The sequence below is a fragment of the Microcebus murinus genome, chromosome 14 (assembly GCF_040939455.1).
Source record: "Microcebus murinus isolate Inina chromosome 14, M.murinus_Inina_mat1.0, whole genome shotgun sequence".
NCBI lineage: Eukaryota > Metazoa > Chordata > Mammalia > Primates > Cheirogaleidae > Microcebus > Microcebus murinus.
In genome coordinates, this window is record NC_134117.1 from 17598254 (window position 1) to 17614867 (window position 16614).

Here is a 16614-nt window from a genome sequence, read left to right on the forward strand (position 1 = left end):
ACAGGATACCATTCAGAGTAACAGATTATTCCAGAACTAACATTATGTCAAAGGGCTTAAAAATATTCTAGTGGCAGAATCTAGTACATGAAAGTTCAATTTTCAAATTCAGTTGAAAAAGGATTCAACATCTAAAACAACTAAAGAACTAATGAGCACTCTAAAACTCATGTTTAACTAGAGGCATTAGTCTGATTCTTAATTCTAATACACAAGGCTTCCTAAATACAAAAATCAATAATCAAACTCAAATGTTAAACTGTGATTTTTAATTTAAAATAAATTGATCTAAAAGAGCTTCTGTAAATGAATTCTTTCTGGCTTTCAGAAACACATTTTATTTTATTAGCATGCATTTTATTCCCTATAGTAAAATAATCTTAATTCTGATAAAACTTAACCTACAGTTCTTTGGATTTCTGGTTTAAAAATGGCAGAAGAAAGATGATATGACCTCCCTTTTTCTCTTAAAAAAAATTGCAAAATAATTAGGAGAGGAGAGTGAGAAATAGAAACATGAACTATATCATCAACAAACTAGGAAACATCTCTAACCACACTACATGAGAAGGGCTGCCAAATGCAGTGAAGTTTTGTAAAAAAGAGGTGCTGGAGTATCTCAAACCAGAGAAATGGCTTGCAGCTTCAAATCTCAAAACGATCACAGCTCAGTTCTCTAAAATACCATGACATGGTCAGAAGGGCAAACCAAACAATCCCTTGTTTGGAACATTTGAAGCTTTCACAGAACTCATCTGGAATCACTGAGACACCAGATAGCCAGAATTGGACAAGAAATCATACAGTCTGAAAGAGCAGGCCGGGCGCTGTGGCTCACGCCTGTAATCCTAGCTCTTGGGAGGCCGAGGCGGGCGGATTGCTCAAGGTCAGGAGTTCAAAACCAGCCTGAGCAAGAGCGAGACCCCGTCTCTACTATAAATAGAAAGAAATCAATTGGCCAACTGATATATATATAAAAAAAATTAGCCGGGCATGGTGGCACATGCCTGTAGTCCCAGCTACCAGGGAGGCTGAGGCAGAAGGATCGCTCGAGCCCAGGAGTTTGAGGTTGCTGTGAGCTAGGCTGACGCCACGGCACTCACTCTAGCCTGGGCAACAAAGCGAGTCTCAAAAAAAAAAAAAAAAAAAAAAGAAATGAAAGAGCATACCTTTTCCTAAGAAAAGCTGATGCAAACTAGTCAAAATAAATACTATAGTATAATTACTGTACTTCAATAATTTAAAAAGAGAATTCATGGAAAATGTAGGCAAAAATATTGCTAAAAACGAGGAAGAGGGAATCTGCTAAAAATTAGTAGAGCAATATCTACAGAGTACTCAAGAATTTATTCCCAGCCTATAGTTCAGCACAGAAGCAACAGTTAAATATTATTGAATATGCAAAAATGCAAGGAATGTTGTTTCTATGAACTACTCTTGAAGAAAATACAGATGATAAAGTTTAGCCATCTAAAAGATTTAAAAAACTATGACAAAAGGGCAAGTTTGAGCGAGCATTGAATCCATTTGCTCTACTGATCTAAGACTATAAAACAGAAAAGATAAAGTTATGGCTACAGAATATAATGTAAATATTACAATCCCTGACAATGTTGTTATATAACAAAAATTGAGAGAGTAAATGGATTAAGATACGCTTACATCTTTACATTATACTGCTTTACACCTTTATGCAGACTTCAACTGTTATTATGTACTTCAATTTATCTCTTAATCCATTAGGTATAAAAAATGAGGAAATAACCATAATGCTAAAATAAATATAGATGACCTAAATACTCTCATTAAAGTCTCAGATTAGATCTCAAAACAAAATGTAACTATATAAGACTCCCCTACTTTCCAAATTTGAAAGGATGAAAATGAAATACAGAGACTACATGTTCAAAATGACACAGGCAATATACAGGCACAGGGATATTCACAGTAGTATTATTTGTAACAGCAACACATGGAAACACCAAAATGTCCACCAACAATGACCTAGTTAAATTACTGTTTATCAAGGGAATACTATGTAGTTATTTAAAAGAACGGGACAGCAATTATAGGAACAATTCAATAGTATAGCTAAAATATACTGGCTAACAGTAAGGACTTGTTAGATGCTGGAATCCAACTTCCAGCTCCACAATTTATTAGTATGTTACTTAAAATTTCTGTGCCTCAGTTTCCTCCTCTGTAGTAAGGGAATAATATTACCTACTTCTCAGGGTTGTGATGAAGATTAATAATCAAATACCAAAACGCTTATTAGAACAGGGCCTAGAAGAGACAAAGCACTAAGTGTTAATAAGTGATAGATATTATTACACTTAAGTGAAAAAAAGTGAGCTACAAAACAGCATAGTATGGTAACATTTATGAAAAAAATTAAACTATACATATGTGTGTGTATATATATATATATATATATATATATATATATATATATATAAAATATCTCTAGAAGAATACATAAACCAGAAGTGGTTTCCCAGGAAGAGAAACTAGGCAGAAGATGTTTCAGAGTGGGAAAGAGATTTTACTTTACTCTTCTGTATCTTTTGAATTTTGTACTATAAGCATGTATGGACTAGACAAAAAACTACTACTTAAATTACCTTTAAAAACCTTAAAGAATCCAGGGATGACTCAACACAGTGCCACTTTTTGGTTAGTTCTCTGGCTACCATGCCTAAGGCACATTTGCCCAATTCAAGGGTCAAATAGTAAACTCTCAGAAACAAATGTATGTACCCAAACTACCCATGAGAGTTCAGATATTTAATGTGTCACCATATAAAATATAAAAGAAACATATCTTAGAAGACAACACTACAAAGACATATGTAAAGGCGTATTCATCACAAAGTGCACATAAATAGCAAAAACACTGAAAATAACCTACACATCAGCAGACTAAACTAAGGTGCCATACAATTGAATATTACACAGACATTAAAAATGATAGCATTCATATATAAATTCACATATATAAATGTTTGCATATAAATGATAAATAGTAAATTCTGGACTCTTTCCACACAGGAATACTGATATTCATCATCATTCTTCATTGCTATTACTATGATTTGTGATATGGCTACATGATTTAATCATTCCTATATTAACTGACATTTAGGTTCTATTTCCCTCTTCTCATTTGTATTAAAAAAAATTTTTTTCTGGCCAGGATAATGTTTCATTGAGTATAAATCTTCACTCACAAGAACTACTATTTCTATAAAGCAGATTCCTGAAAGTGGAACTTTTAAGTCAAAATTAATATGCATTTTAAAGGTTTAAATGTAGTTCAAACTGCATTCTTTCAAAGAGCCTGCATCAAATATACTTTCCCAACCTTGCAAATGATTAATCACGTTCATCAATCTGATACATGAAAAATGATATATTATTTCAATCTACATAATTATTAGTAAGAGTGAACAAATCTTTCCATTCCTCCACTAGTTGTGGTATTCTGACAAAATATGGCCCATAGCTACATTATACTTAACATATACTATGGTTTTAATTTTTATTAATTTGCCAAAATTCAGTAATTTGGAGCTTCACATAAAAATTCAAACTTATTAAAAAAAAGTCAAAAGATTTGTACATCACTAGGCCCATATTTCTTTCTTTGCTTTTTTCTTTTTTTTTTTTTTAAGAGACAGAGTCTCACTATGTTACCCAGACTGGAGTACAGTGGCTGTTCACAGGCATGATCATGTGTCCTACAGTCTCCAACTCGAGCAATGCTCATGCCCAAGCCTCCCAAATAGCTGGGACTACAGGCACGCATGCCAACATATGGCTCCATATTTCTTATATTTCTTTAACAACTTAAAAGACAAAAATCAACTGACATTGAAGAAAAAGCTGTCCTTTCCTAGTGTGCCAACTCAACCACCTCATACATTTTCCCTACCATGTTCATTCATTTATGTTACCTGCCTGGTTCCCTGAAGGCACTGAAGTTTAGGACCCTATTTCTATTGGTTTATTTCGTTACATACTGGTTATCACCATTTTTTGTATGAATGACATTATTAATAATACCTTGTCTTACACATATGTTGTACATATTTCTTCTGTTGATATTTTTTCTTTTAACTTAAACATATCATTCATAAACATAAAATTGTAAAAGTCTAGAAGAATGTTTTTGACTTATCTTTTAGACATATGTAATGAGCAATCACTCCTTTCACAGTTAGAAAGGAAAAGCTATTTTTCATTTTGAAACCAAAAATGCTTAACACTGGTAATTTGTTTGGTTACATTGACTTTTAAACTGACAAAGAATAAACCCAATTAAAACATTTATGAAGAGGCCAGGCCCGGTGGCTCACGCCTGTAATCCTAGCACTCTGGGAGGCCAAGGCGGAGGATTACTCAAGGTCAGGAGTTTGAAACCAGCCTGAACAAAAAGCGAGACTTCGTCTCTACTAAAAATAGAAAGAAATTAATTGCCCATCTAAAAATATATTTAAAAAAATTAGCTGGGCATGGTGGCGCATGTCTGTAGCCCCAGCGACTGGAGAGGCTGAGGCAGGAAGATTGCTTGAGCCCAGGAGTTTGAGGTTGCTGTGAGCTAGGCTGACGGCACAGCACTCTAGGCCGGGCAACAAGAGTGACACTCTGTCTCCAAAAAAAAAAAAAAATTATGAAGAAAAGCTGAATGCATAACATAAAAGGGGGTCAATATAATAAACAAAGTTCATTTAATTTAGTCTATAATCGCCCATAAGGAACTTAACATATCTAGTACTTCATGTCAGAATTACAATATAAACTGTTTTTACAAGTGGTATAAGAATGTACACGGAGTGATCAGATTCATTTAAGTTGTAAAACAAGTTTTTGAATACTAGCAGTTTAGAAAACCAATTTTCTCCAATTATAAATATTTAAATTTTTATAAATATAAAAAGTTTATTTTCATTCATTCAACATTTAAAGCACAACCCTTGCCTGTGAGCTTACATAGAAGTGAGCAAAAGGAAAGAAAAGCATTATAAGTGCTGCTGAAGCACAAAGGGAAGGCACTCAAACCAGCCTTTAAGTTACGGGAATCAGGAAAGACTTCTTAAAAGAATAATATTTAAGCAGGAATCAACCAAAAAAGGTGAAAGGGGGCCAGGAATCCAAAAGTCATCCTGATTCCTTCTCTCTCCCCTTCAATTTTCACATCTGAACAATCATCAAATCCTATCAATTCTTCTCCAAAAATTTTTCAACTCCATCAACTTCTCCTTCCCACTGCCACTACCCTGCTACAGGGTAAACCAAATTCTCTCTTTTAATAGCTTTCTAACTGGTCTCACCATATTCACCCTCACCTCCTATTCTTATCCTAATCACCACACTGTAATTAGGGTGATCTTTCAAACATTCAAATCTAATCAGGTTCCTATCCAATTGAAATGCTTGGAGGGAACCCTCAGGATAAAACCCTAAATTCTTAACAGTAATTACCAGAGCTTTCAAGATCTGGCCCCTGCTTATTACTTTTGCCACAACTCTCATATTTCCCACCATGCACTCTGGTCACATGCACTTCTTTCACAAACTCGTGTCTAGGACTTTATTCAAACTATTTTCTTCTGCCAGAAACATAGATTTATAGATTTATAGTTTTTCACTGAGCTAACTCCTACTTATTCTTCAGATCTCAGCTTAGAGGTCTGGGGAGCCTTTCCTAATTATTCAAAAGCCATTCTGCATATCACCACCTCTGTGTTCCCACTTAAAACTTCCCCTATCACAACACTTATCATGCTGCAGTATACCTGTTAGTTGTATGATTCTCTCATTTAAAGGTAATGGGGACTCTTCTTTTTCACAGTTGTATCCTAGTACTCATAACAATACTCAGCACACATAGCAGTTACATTTATTGAAAGAATAATAGATGTGTTAACTTGGGTTTATCTACCATACTAGATAGCATGCTCCTTATATAAAGAAGCAATTTGTACTTTATAAAGAGGTCTACAACACAAAAGTGAACCTTTTATTGAACACATAGTAAGTCTCAATAAACATTTGTTGAATGAAGTAGCTGAACAATAAACAAAGGCAAAGCCTTATCTCGTGCATGGAGTTTCTCTATATTCTACTTAATTTAACTCTGATCACTCAAATTTTGATATGAATACCTTAAAATGTCAAGATTCAATTGTAAATTTCCCTTGTTTATAAGGTCTAAAAGGCAGCTTATTCTTTTAAACAACTTAAAGGACAAAAACAGCTTTCCCTTCCAAATCATATAAAGCTACATAGTTTTGTAGTTTACGAGTTTAAAAAGGAACCTTCAAAATTTGAAGACCAAAAGATTGGTCCAAAGACCAAGAAACTACCCAAAAATTAACAGCTCAAAGGAATGGTATTATTTAGAGTAAAAAGGAGGAACACATCTTTAAGCAGCACAAGTGGACCTGTGGTAGGAGTAGTTTTCATAGAGGCTAAAGGAATAGCTGTCCATTAAAAAAAAAAGTTTTACACTAGTCCATGTTAGTTAGAATTATTAGTTAGTTAATTATGTCAAAAGTCCACAACTCATAGCACCTTTAAATTCATTCATTCAACTTTTTCCCCCTTGGTAAGGAAGCAAGATGAAATACTTCGGACAGACATGGAGAGAAACAGGATAGATTTATTTTACACAGTAACAAATAAATGGGAGTTTTCCAGGAAATCTTCATTACTTTTTATGAGAATGCAAAGACTGTATACATACTTTAGATTCCAGGAAAATAAGAGTTTGGAGCAAAGAACTGAAAAGTCCTGTTTACCCAATCCACAATATAAAAACCATTACAGCTCTCTTGTACAACAATTCAACTCACCATATGCATAAATTGCAAAATTCTACAGCAAAGTCTCAAAGTAAAAGGCAGGGTAGGATAGAGAGAATTTAAATGTCTCAAAATAACTGACATATAAAACATCAAACATCTTGACCAAACATTATATGAAAAGTTTTTATGCCACAAAAACACTTCAAAAAAAAAGAAAGTATTTGTGAATATTTGCTTAAACTGTCTTTCTTGCCAAGGAACTCCAAACATGTCATATACAACTTAAGTCTTCCCAAGATATACTTAATCTTCATTTCCCATGCCAACTGGCAATAAAAAAAAGTTGGTTATCTAATTATCAGTGTAAAGCAAAAGAGAGAAAATGTTATATACACTAAGATGAAAACAATATTCAATAAAGTATTTTCAACTAAAAAAAGACTTTTAGTTCTTTTAAGCTAAAAAAATAAGTTATTTAAATTTAACTAATTCATTTTTGTATATATAAATGCATACATTGCTTCATTAAGTCTATCTGATTACAAATCCTTTCCATTACTCACTCTATAAACTATCAGAAACTGTCAGAAAAAGTATAAACAAAAATAAATGTACTATAAATAGCAAGATTAGAGAAGTGTGTGGTCTCAAGGTAGGTAGGTCTCTTACATTCAATTATCAGTATTAAGTTGCCATTAATATAAAACAAATGGCCTTTCTCACATTTATATAGTCCATTTTTGAGACTTTATTTAGAGAAAGATCTCTATGTTCAACTATTTTTTTTATTTACTATCCTGACAGTTGATTTGTTAGAATAGAATTTCACAATAGGAGACCAAGTGAGGATATAGCAAAATGGCAGCCATCTGCAAGAGCACCCTCACCAAGAACAGAATCAGCTGGCACCTTGATTTTGGACTTTCTAGCCTCCAGAACTGTGAAAAATACGTCACTGTTGTTTAAGCCACAGAGTCTATGGTATTTTGTTACAGTAGTCCAAGCAGATTAAGACAAATTCCAAAATACGATTCCCACATAAAGAAGCTTTGATATAAAAAAATTCCATGCCACAAATATGCAAATCACTTAGTAGTTTGCAGGTAGGAAGTGATATATTATTTAAATCATGCCAGAAAGAAAAAACATTATTTGACAATAGTGATTTTTAGTTGCCCTTGGAAGCAACTCAAATATTATCAATTTGCATAATTATAAAAGCTGGATAGTGGTCATAGGAATAGATGTGCTAATGAACAATTTTTATTTTTACCACATGAATCTACTAATTATGGATTACCAATTTTCAGAGAATTTAAATATAGCAAAACTTTAATTATATTAAACTTAATTTCAACTTTATTTGATAAAACAAAAATCTTCAAGATCTTATCACAGGATCATTATTGTTGTATCAACTATCACGTAAATGTCAGGGATAATTGAGTTTCAATTGAGAAAAGGCCAGATAAGTTTTTTTATATTTTTGTATGCTGATAATTAGTCATGCATTAAGGCATTACTCACAAAGCTAACTCTAAAAAGAGTTATACAGCTGACTTTTAAAGCAAATTTATTAACTCCTTTTTTCACAACATAAAATCTTTTAACTGAAACATTTAACTCTAATATCTGTGTGCAATCAGTGCAGGCTCCACTGGTCCCTTTTTTAATTAACCAAATAAATTTGTAAAAATACGTTTTATCAAAATCCTTTACAACCATACTTTCCTAAACATAAAATAAACTAGTAGAATTCATTCTATATAGTTAGTTTCTAATCAATTTCAGTATCTGGTTCTCATTGGCTGAAACAACACTACAATGTTTGGGGTTGTATAACACTCTGGGGGAAAAGTTTAAATAAAAATTGTTTTCACTAACATTATTAAATACAATTTAAAAATTGTCCACAAGCATCATGGGAATGTTTATATCATAGTTCTCAAACTTTCCTTAATAAAAGTTTGAGTTGAGTTTTTAAAATAGTGACATTTTTAGAAAGTCATTATTCTCAAACTCTCAATTCTTGCTTTTCATGCCTTATTTGCAACCTAAAACATTACCACCTGATTTATGTCAAACATTCACTATCATTATATAATATCTGATGTCTTTAAGCACTTAGTGTCCAACACAATCTTACATATTTTGGGGGCTTCAATATACTTTGTTCTTGTCCCAAATACTCATGTTCTATGTGTACTACTATAAGCTATTATATAACACGAGGTGGGAAAATTTCAAAAAATACTGCAGCACTACCAGCCATTTAGCATGCTGAATTCCCACAGTTGCTTAGTGGGTGTTCTGAAACTAGGCCATATTTCTAGTATTAAGAATTTCAAATCACTACATCCAAAGCACAGAAATGTCTTCAAGATTAAATCATAAAACCTTACTATTTTAAGCTGCCTAGTGTATGAGCATCCCATTTCTATGAGTTTATATTAGTATCTGTAATTAACACATTGTAGACAAACCAATATTTGTTTTAGCAACAAAATAAACTAGCTCTTCTACCTATCCTTATATAGTCATAGAATTCAAGAGATCACAATATTAAAATAAAACGTAATTCATCTCAACCAGAACTAAAGATCTCCAGTGAAATTTTGAATTATATATCCCAGATATATGCAAACCAAAACTAAATTAAATATAATCTATTTCAGGTCACCAAATCTGTTAGACACCACATACTTTTAGTAAATAAGTAATTATGACTTCCAATCTAATTTTCCCAGTCCAGGTGACCATGCAATGCCAAGAGAATAAAGCTTTTTCTCTTTAACAGAATAAAAGGTGCAGAAATATTTATGTCACTTTGTCACATCATTGCAACAGGTTATGTTTTCATTCAAATTGATCAAGAAAAACATGTTCAGTTACTCAATTTTACCTATGTCATAGCTAAGTAAACAAAGAAACACATGGCAAGTATTAATATAAAATCTACCTCTGCAAATTACAAGGTAGTAATATTATACTGCACTGATTCAGTACTTCCAGATAAGTATTTGTTCAATTTATTTTTGTTCAATAAATACTGGTACTTACTATGTTCCACCTCATTAAGCAAAGCTTTCCAGTGAGAAAAGCTTAACACATTAACATTTTTAAATTGTTTTATTTTGGATGAGATTTTTTTCTGAAATACACAGTCTTGTGTTATCTGTAACAAAATTTACTAACATCAACTAACCTTTTCTTCATGATCCTAGATCATCATTATTGCCATACTATTTAGGTATAAAACAAAAGGTGTCATGAAAGATTCTATGTATGTTTATCACAGCATTAAGTTGCTATAAACTTTTTTTAAAATGTCTTGCATCTGCTTTTTAAGCGTTTTCCTCTGCTCTTGTTTTCAACTCTCTTAGGAATAATTCCAGTACTTTTTATTAATGGTTACCAAACTTTTTAAAAATGTACATTATGTGACAATAAAAATGCCTGAATTAAGGCTGGAGGGGCTCTAAGGACAGAACATTATGCCATCTCTTTGCCCTTTTTACTGGCCTATTCAGTTGCTTTGAGGCTCTAGACGTTCTCAAACTACTGCCTGCGAGCTACAAGCAAGCCGCCTAGCACATTTATCCAGCCTTCCCTGTGTTTTTGCTGCCACTGCCTGTCCTGCTTAGCAGCTGATTAGTCCAGGGCCCACAGTGCGCACTCTCCAACAGTCTGAGGGACAGTGAACTGGCCCCTGTTTAAAGAGTTTGAGGACCCCTGCTCTAGACTATGAATTTAAAACTATTTTCTACTTGGATCCTACAAGGTCTAGACATTATATACTGGAGAAATAGTAAATAAAACAGACATAGTCAATGTTCAAATTGAGGCTTACAATTTAGCAAAAAAGAGAGACATCAAACATATCATAAAATGATGAGTGCTATAAAAGAGGAAATACAGGTGCTAAGGGAACTTAAAACAGGAGAACCTAACTAGAGACCAAAGAAGGTCTCCCAAAGGATGGGAAATAAAATGGAGGCCTAAAAGGTGATAAGAGTTCAGCCAGGTAAAAAGTGCATGGGGTAGTATCCATGTAGATGACACCAGAAAGTTTCAGTTTCCTAATAAATAACTCTGAGATAAATGAAGTGTTATAATATCTTTAAAGTAATTTCCAAAGTATGAAAATTATAAAAAGAAATTTCTCAAATTTCTATTAAAAAACAATAAGAAGAAGGAGCAAAACAAAAAGATGGAATGTGAGAGAATGTTTTAAAAAGGAAAACTATGGCACTTTGGGGGAAATGGAGTTTGGGATGTCAAAATGGGCCTCACCATACCCTTGAAGAAATTATTCAACCATACTTATGAAAAATTACCCAATCCTCATGTTCAGAGAACTTTTAAATCATAAAACCATACAAATCCTTCAAGGATTTAACTGTTGGTAATTACTGATAATACAGTCTGACTTACTTAAAGAAGAGTGGCACTATCGAATAAGAAAAAAATATATACACATACTCAGAAGAGTAAATTTTAAATGATTATATAATAAAAACTTCCCATGAGTTATAAGAAAGTTCATATATATTACTTTTAACATGAAGCATAAATGATTTGTGAAAAAGATATTTAAATATGATTTTACAACATATTATAATTATCCAAGTTCTAAACCTGGGAATTATTCCCCACATTAGGCTGATGTGTTCTCCTTATATTTAATTAAAATATTAATGAAAAATTCACTTAGGTAAAAGTTTTAAATAATAATTTGGAGCATCCCCTCAACAATAAGGGTCTATAGTTCAAGGCTCAAATTAAATTAGGAACACAAGAAATACTCTCTAAAAATATAAGCTTTAATGAAAAGTCTACTGTATGACCTAACATTATTATAGGAATCCAAACTGTTATTCCCCTGAAATTCTCCAAATGGACCTTAACATATCTAAAATTTGTGCTTTTTCTACCTTCCACCTAGCCTACTTATTACTCAAGAGTTAGTTCAGGTCCTATCCTCCAGTAAGCATTGCCAGTCTGAGTCTTAACTCATCTGAGTGTGTCAATGTACACTCCTGTTAAAGCACTTGTCACATCGTTTAACAATGAACTATTGAATTGTCCAGTTCATGTAACAAACTCTAAACTTATTGAAAGTAGGAAACATAGCATATTTATCACTGTATCCTCAGAGCTTGGAACACAGACACCATTCAGTAGAAGTTTTCTGATATTAGTGAATATAAAACTTTAGTTAAGAAATACTTATAGAACAAAATTGAAAAGTTAAAGACTTCTTGCAAGACTAAGAAAGTCTTGAAAACAGGAAGAAGTATTATACAACACTAAACTGGAAATTGAGAAAAAACAAAGTTAACTAATAAAATTAAGTCCAAGTACTAGAAGCTGTGTGTCACAACAGGGGTTTTCCACTTTACCTCCAAGACATTAGAAAAACAAGAAAAAAAGATTTATCTTTGGCAGCCATGAAATTACTTAATGAAAATTGTATGATTTTTAAATAGTAATTGAGGGCAAAGTATTTCAACATTGGACATCTTCACAGTTCTATAAACAGAAGATAGACATGCCAAAATAATTTATAAACATCTTTCAGGTTTATTTCACAAAGAGATCAATATTATACCCTCTTTTAAGGTCTCCTGTAATGGTTTAGCTACAAGCAATATGTTCATTCTTTCCCATAAAAGAATCCTTACCTTTTGCAGCATGTACTACTTTTTGCAATCAGTTCTGATCTTTACAGAAGTTGGAATAAGATATGTAGTGTGAAATCTAATTAGTTTTCTTTTAAATGTTGATAATGGAAACTGTATTACTTTCTCAAGAAGCACATATGTTACCAACATTGCAAAAGCTTAAGGGTCTTTTGGTAATCAGAGAGTATGCTTTTATGTGTTTGAACTTTGTTTGCTGAATTAAAGATGCTGTACTATAATTTAGGAACTGGGGGGTAAGCACCAAACAAAATCATAATGAACATTAGTTTATCTTAAAATAATACAACTACATATTTTAGAATGTAAAACAGTTTCTCAGACTTATGCCATGTTCCTTTCAACCTGTACTGCTCAACAAGCACTTTTCAGAACACTCTATATCACATTCAAGCATATCACAGGTCACTTGTAATTTAGAAATTTTTCAGAAATTTAAAAGTCAGTTTTGGACAGGAAGGTAGAAAAATAAAAATTTAACTACTATATCAACAGAGAAAATATTTCAAAAAAGATCTACAGGGCAGAACTTTGATGCAGTGTAACAAGTAAATGAAACAATTCAGAAGACAGACTAAGCAGTTAAAACAGGGAATACAAGGATAATAGATGCTATGTGTCCATAATTTAGTCTATGAAAGATTTAGCCTTAAATTATGTCTCGTGTTTAACATATAATGCATAAAATAAAGTCTACCAATAAGCAAAAATATAACCAACTTAATATTTGCAGTATTCATTTCTCAAGCATCACATAAGAGTACTTAAAATGTATCACTCTACTGTTAAATTACAGACAATTTCTTTCTAATTCACCTATTAAGAAAATTTACCAATTCTCTACTATTCTTATTAGGAAATGTCATTTTATATCTAAAGTCCCTTAATTTGTATTTAATAAACAAGTTCAAGAATTCTTTCAAGTCAAGTTATAAACCTCAGAACTCAATGAAGGATATGACAGTTAACTTTTTTTTTTTAGTTTTGGGTTTTATCTTGTTTTAAGCATAAATTTTATGCTTTTTCATAGGATATATGAATGACATAGTAAACTGAATTCTAAAGATATTCTTTCATTTAATTTGCAGTCTTCAAAAATATAAATCCTTATATCTACACATAGTTTGGAGTATATTTTTACTCAAAAACAGATTATTTTCATATTTAAATATCTTCTTACAAAAAAATCTAAAATTTACTTATTTAATGAATACAAGTCTTCTAGAAACATTAAATTATACAATAATATTGATAATCTAGCATATTTTCAAAACAAATACGATTGTAACTTAACTACCTGTATAATAAGGAATCCTAATTTTATTCGCCCTTCTCCCACAAGCCACATGGGTAAGCCAAGGTAAAAATATACCAGTGGCTATCCAGAAGCCATCTTTGGGAGTATTCCATATTAAATTCTACTCTATGCCTCTCTCATGTGGGAGGAAAAAACCCATTCTGCCCTGTCCCAAGTGACAAAAGAAACAGTAATATTTTAAAAGCATAATCCCAGCAAGTTTAACCAAGGAATTTATAATTTTTATGTTCCTATTTAAACATGAAATGTTTCAAATTTCTGACCCGCTTGTAGTTCACAAGTTCATGTATGATACTTGCAACAATTCCCCAAAAAAATCCAGCTCTGACAACTTTCTGAATATGGTAGTATTCAGTAGTTAAAAACCTAAAAATTAATCCCGCTGCAAGCTATTAACTTATATCTTAAGTTTAAGATATAAAATGTATATGTTATATTACATATACATCTTATGTTATATGTTATGTTACATATACATCTTATGTTAAGATGTATATCTTAACATTACTCTTTAATCCATAACAATTTATAACAAGAGAAAAATTTAAAAACTTGAAAATTACAATAAGGAGAGATCAGAAAACAAATGCCAACTTGAAATAAATGTAGTTGTTTCCTCAAAAACTGATCAAGCACCTTGGGAAAACATAGTACCCTTAGAGACAGGCCATATAAATAACCTGAAATCAAGATTTCAAATGTAGTTTTTTATATGTTAGCTTTACATGACATTTAAGCCATCTGAAAGTTACAAACCTTAGACAAAGCCTTTGTTTTTGTCTGAGATCTATTTTTCAAATGCATATTCATAATTATATAAAATTTTACAGTGTATTTTATGTCCAAATAAGGATAAAAGACTTATCATATTCCATCTTAAGTTCCATATGTGGAGAATGGTCATTTACATACTTCTAAAAATTCTTGTCACTGTCACATAGAAAAACATCAGCATTTGATAAATTCAAACTATAAATATAAGCTTACTCAATGTTACAAATTATATACAATAGCTAAGTCTCTTCAAAAACATAGTAACAAACAGTTACAAGGACAAGGGCATCACATGGAGGGGTGAAGGTAGAGATTAGCACACTAATAAACCGAGGTCTTTAAAACAACTTACTTTCAATATTGATGCTACAATTTAGATACAAAAACACTTGGTTACACAAGCCTAAGGTGGGATTCTGAAAAACCTAACAAAAAATAAGTTTTTGATACAGTAATCTTTGAGTAGATGCTAGATGCTCCTGACATCTATGAAGAGAATACAAAAATTACACAGGTGTAAACCTAGAGGCAGTTAGCTATCCCGCTGGAGGCAAATACTATACAGCCCACATCTGCAAACTAATTTTGCTTCAGCATCCCCAGAGACTTCGAAAATGTTTCTCTGGGTAGGTTGCAAAACAGTGCTTCCTCTTTTATTCTCATCACCCCCATTATGTTACAAAGCAACAGATAGACAAGAAAATCAAATCGCCAACTGTAAGGGCTGAAAGCTTAAACACACACACACACAAAGCATCTTCTTTGCAACTCCCCCAAACGGTATTCATTCCACCTGTTTGTAAATCCATAGTTCCACAATAATTCAAACCCTCTGCTGATGAAAGAAAAGGAAAGGAAAGAAAGAAGAGAAAGAAAAGCAAATTAATGCTTTGGAGTCATTATTCTTCTACCTAGGCACGGGGAGGAGGGGGATGGTACAAAACAATGGATGCTAAGGGGCTGTGGGGGAAAATCCCGTTTTGCCCCGAAGCCTCTTGCGTTTCGAGCTTGGCGGGGGAGAGTTAGAATACTTTTCCTCTAGCCCTCAAAGGTATGCTATCACGGAGAGAGGTTGCCATTAGGCATGTTCGACAAGGCGGTCTCGAAAGCCTGCAACTCGCTTTACCAAGCAACACACCCAAAGCCGATTCACCACTCCTCACCGAAGGTCTTTAGGGAGAGGACGGGAGAGCGCGGCGGGCTTCGGGGCGGGGGCGAGGAAAGACCCCACCCTGTACCACCACCTCTGCCCCTGGGCCCTCGCCGACCGTTTACTCGACCCCGGGCGCCCGCAGCCTGGGCCCGCCGCCCCGGGAGCCGAGCGAGGCAGGACGGTCCGCCGGGCGTCCCCAGCCCGCGCCCTCGCGCCGGCTCGCCCTCGCCCAGGCGCTGTCCCGGCCGCCGCCGCCGCCGCAGGCCCACCCGGACGCTGTCAGAGCCGGCCGACTGCCTCCCGGCGCCCGGCGGCGGGCCCCCAGGCGAGCCGGCTCCGAGGGCCCGGCACTCCCGCGACAGCACCCAGGAAAGCGGCGGCCGCGGCGCCTCCCAGGGCCCCGGCCCCTCGGGCCTCGCCCCGGCCCCGCCGACTCGCGCCTGTCAGGGCGCGCGGGGCCTCCCCCTGCCGACAGCCAGCTCGACTGCCCGACGGACAGGAAGGCAGGCAGGAAGCACCGGCCAACAGACACCCTCCGCCTCATCGGCCCGTGGTTACCGTCAGGAGCCCCGACTCCGCCATCCTCCTCGCTCGCCCTCCTTCCTCCTCCTCCTAAGAAGCGACGCTGCCCAACCGCCGCCCCCCGCCCGCCCCTCCCCCACTCGCCCCGCCCCGCCCTGCCCGCCCCTCCACACACTCTCGCTCCGACGCCCCGCCCCACCCCTCCGGCGTGGGCCCGTCACTCGCCGGGGAAGGAAAAATAGGCGGAGACAGAGCTAGCGAAGCTGGCCAATCAGAGCGAGACACTGGCGCCAGCTTCCCTCTCTCCGCCCTTATCCTTTCCTCCGCTCCTCTACG

At 34.8% G+C, this 16614-nt stretch overlaps 1 protein-coding gene across 2 annotated transcripts in view; it reads right to left on the minus strand.

Annotated features, from left to right (window-relative positions):
- Positions 1-16614, minus strand: part of SHOC2 (SHOC2 leucine rich repeat scaffold protein) — an 82336-nt gene that overhangs the window by 65247 nt on the left and 475 nt on the right. Inside the window, exon 1 of one of the 2 annotated variants that reach the window (XM_012771238.2) lies at positions 16315-16408. The exons of the other annotated variant lie outside the window; for it this stretch is intronic. The gene's annotated coding sequence lies outside the window, so the exon portion shown is untranslated. Of the gene's footprint in view, positions 1-16314; positions 16409-16614 lie in introns of those variants that run through there. 2 annotated transcript variants of the gene reach the window in all.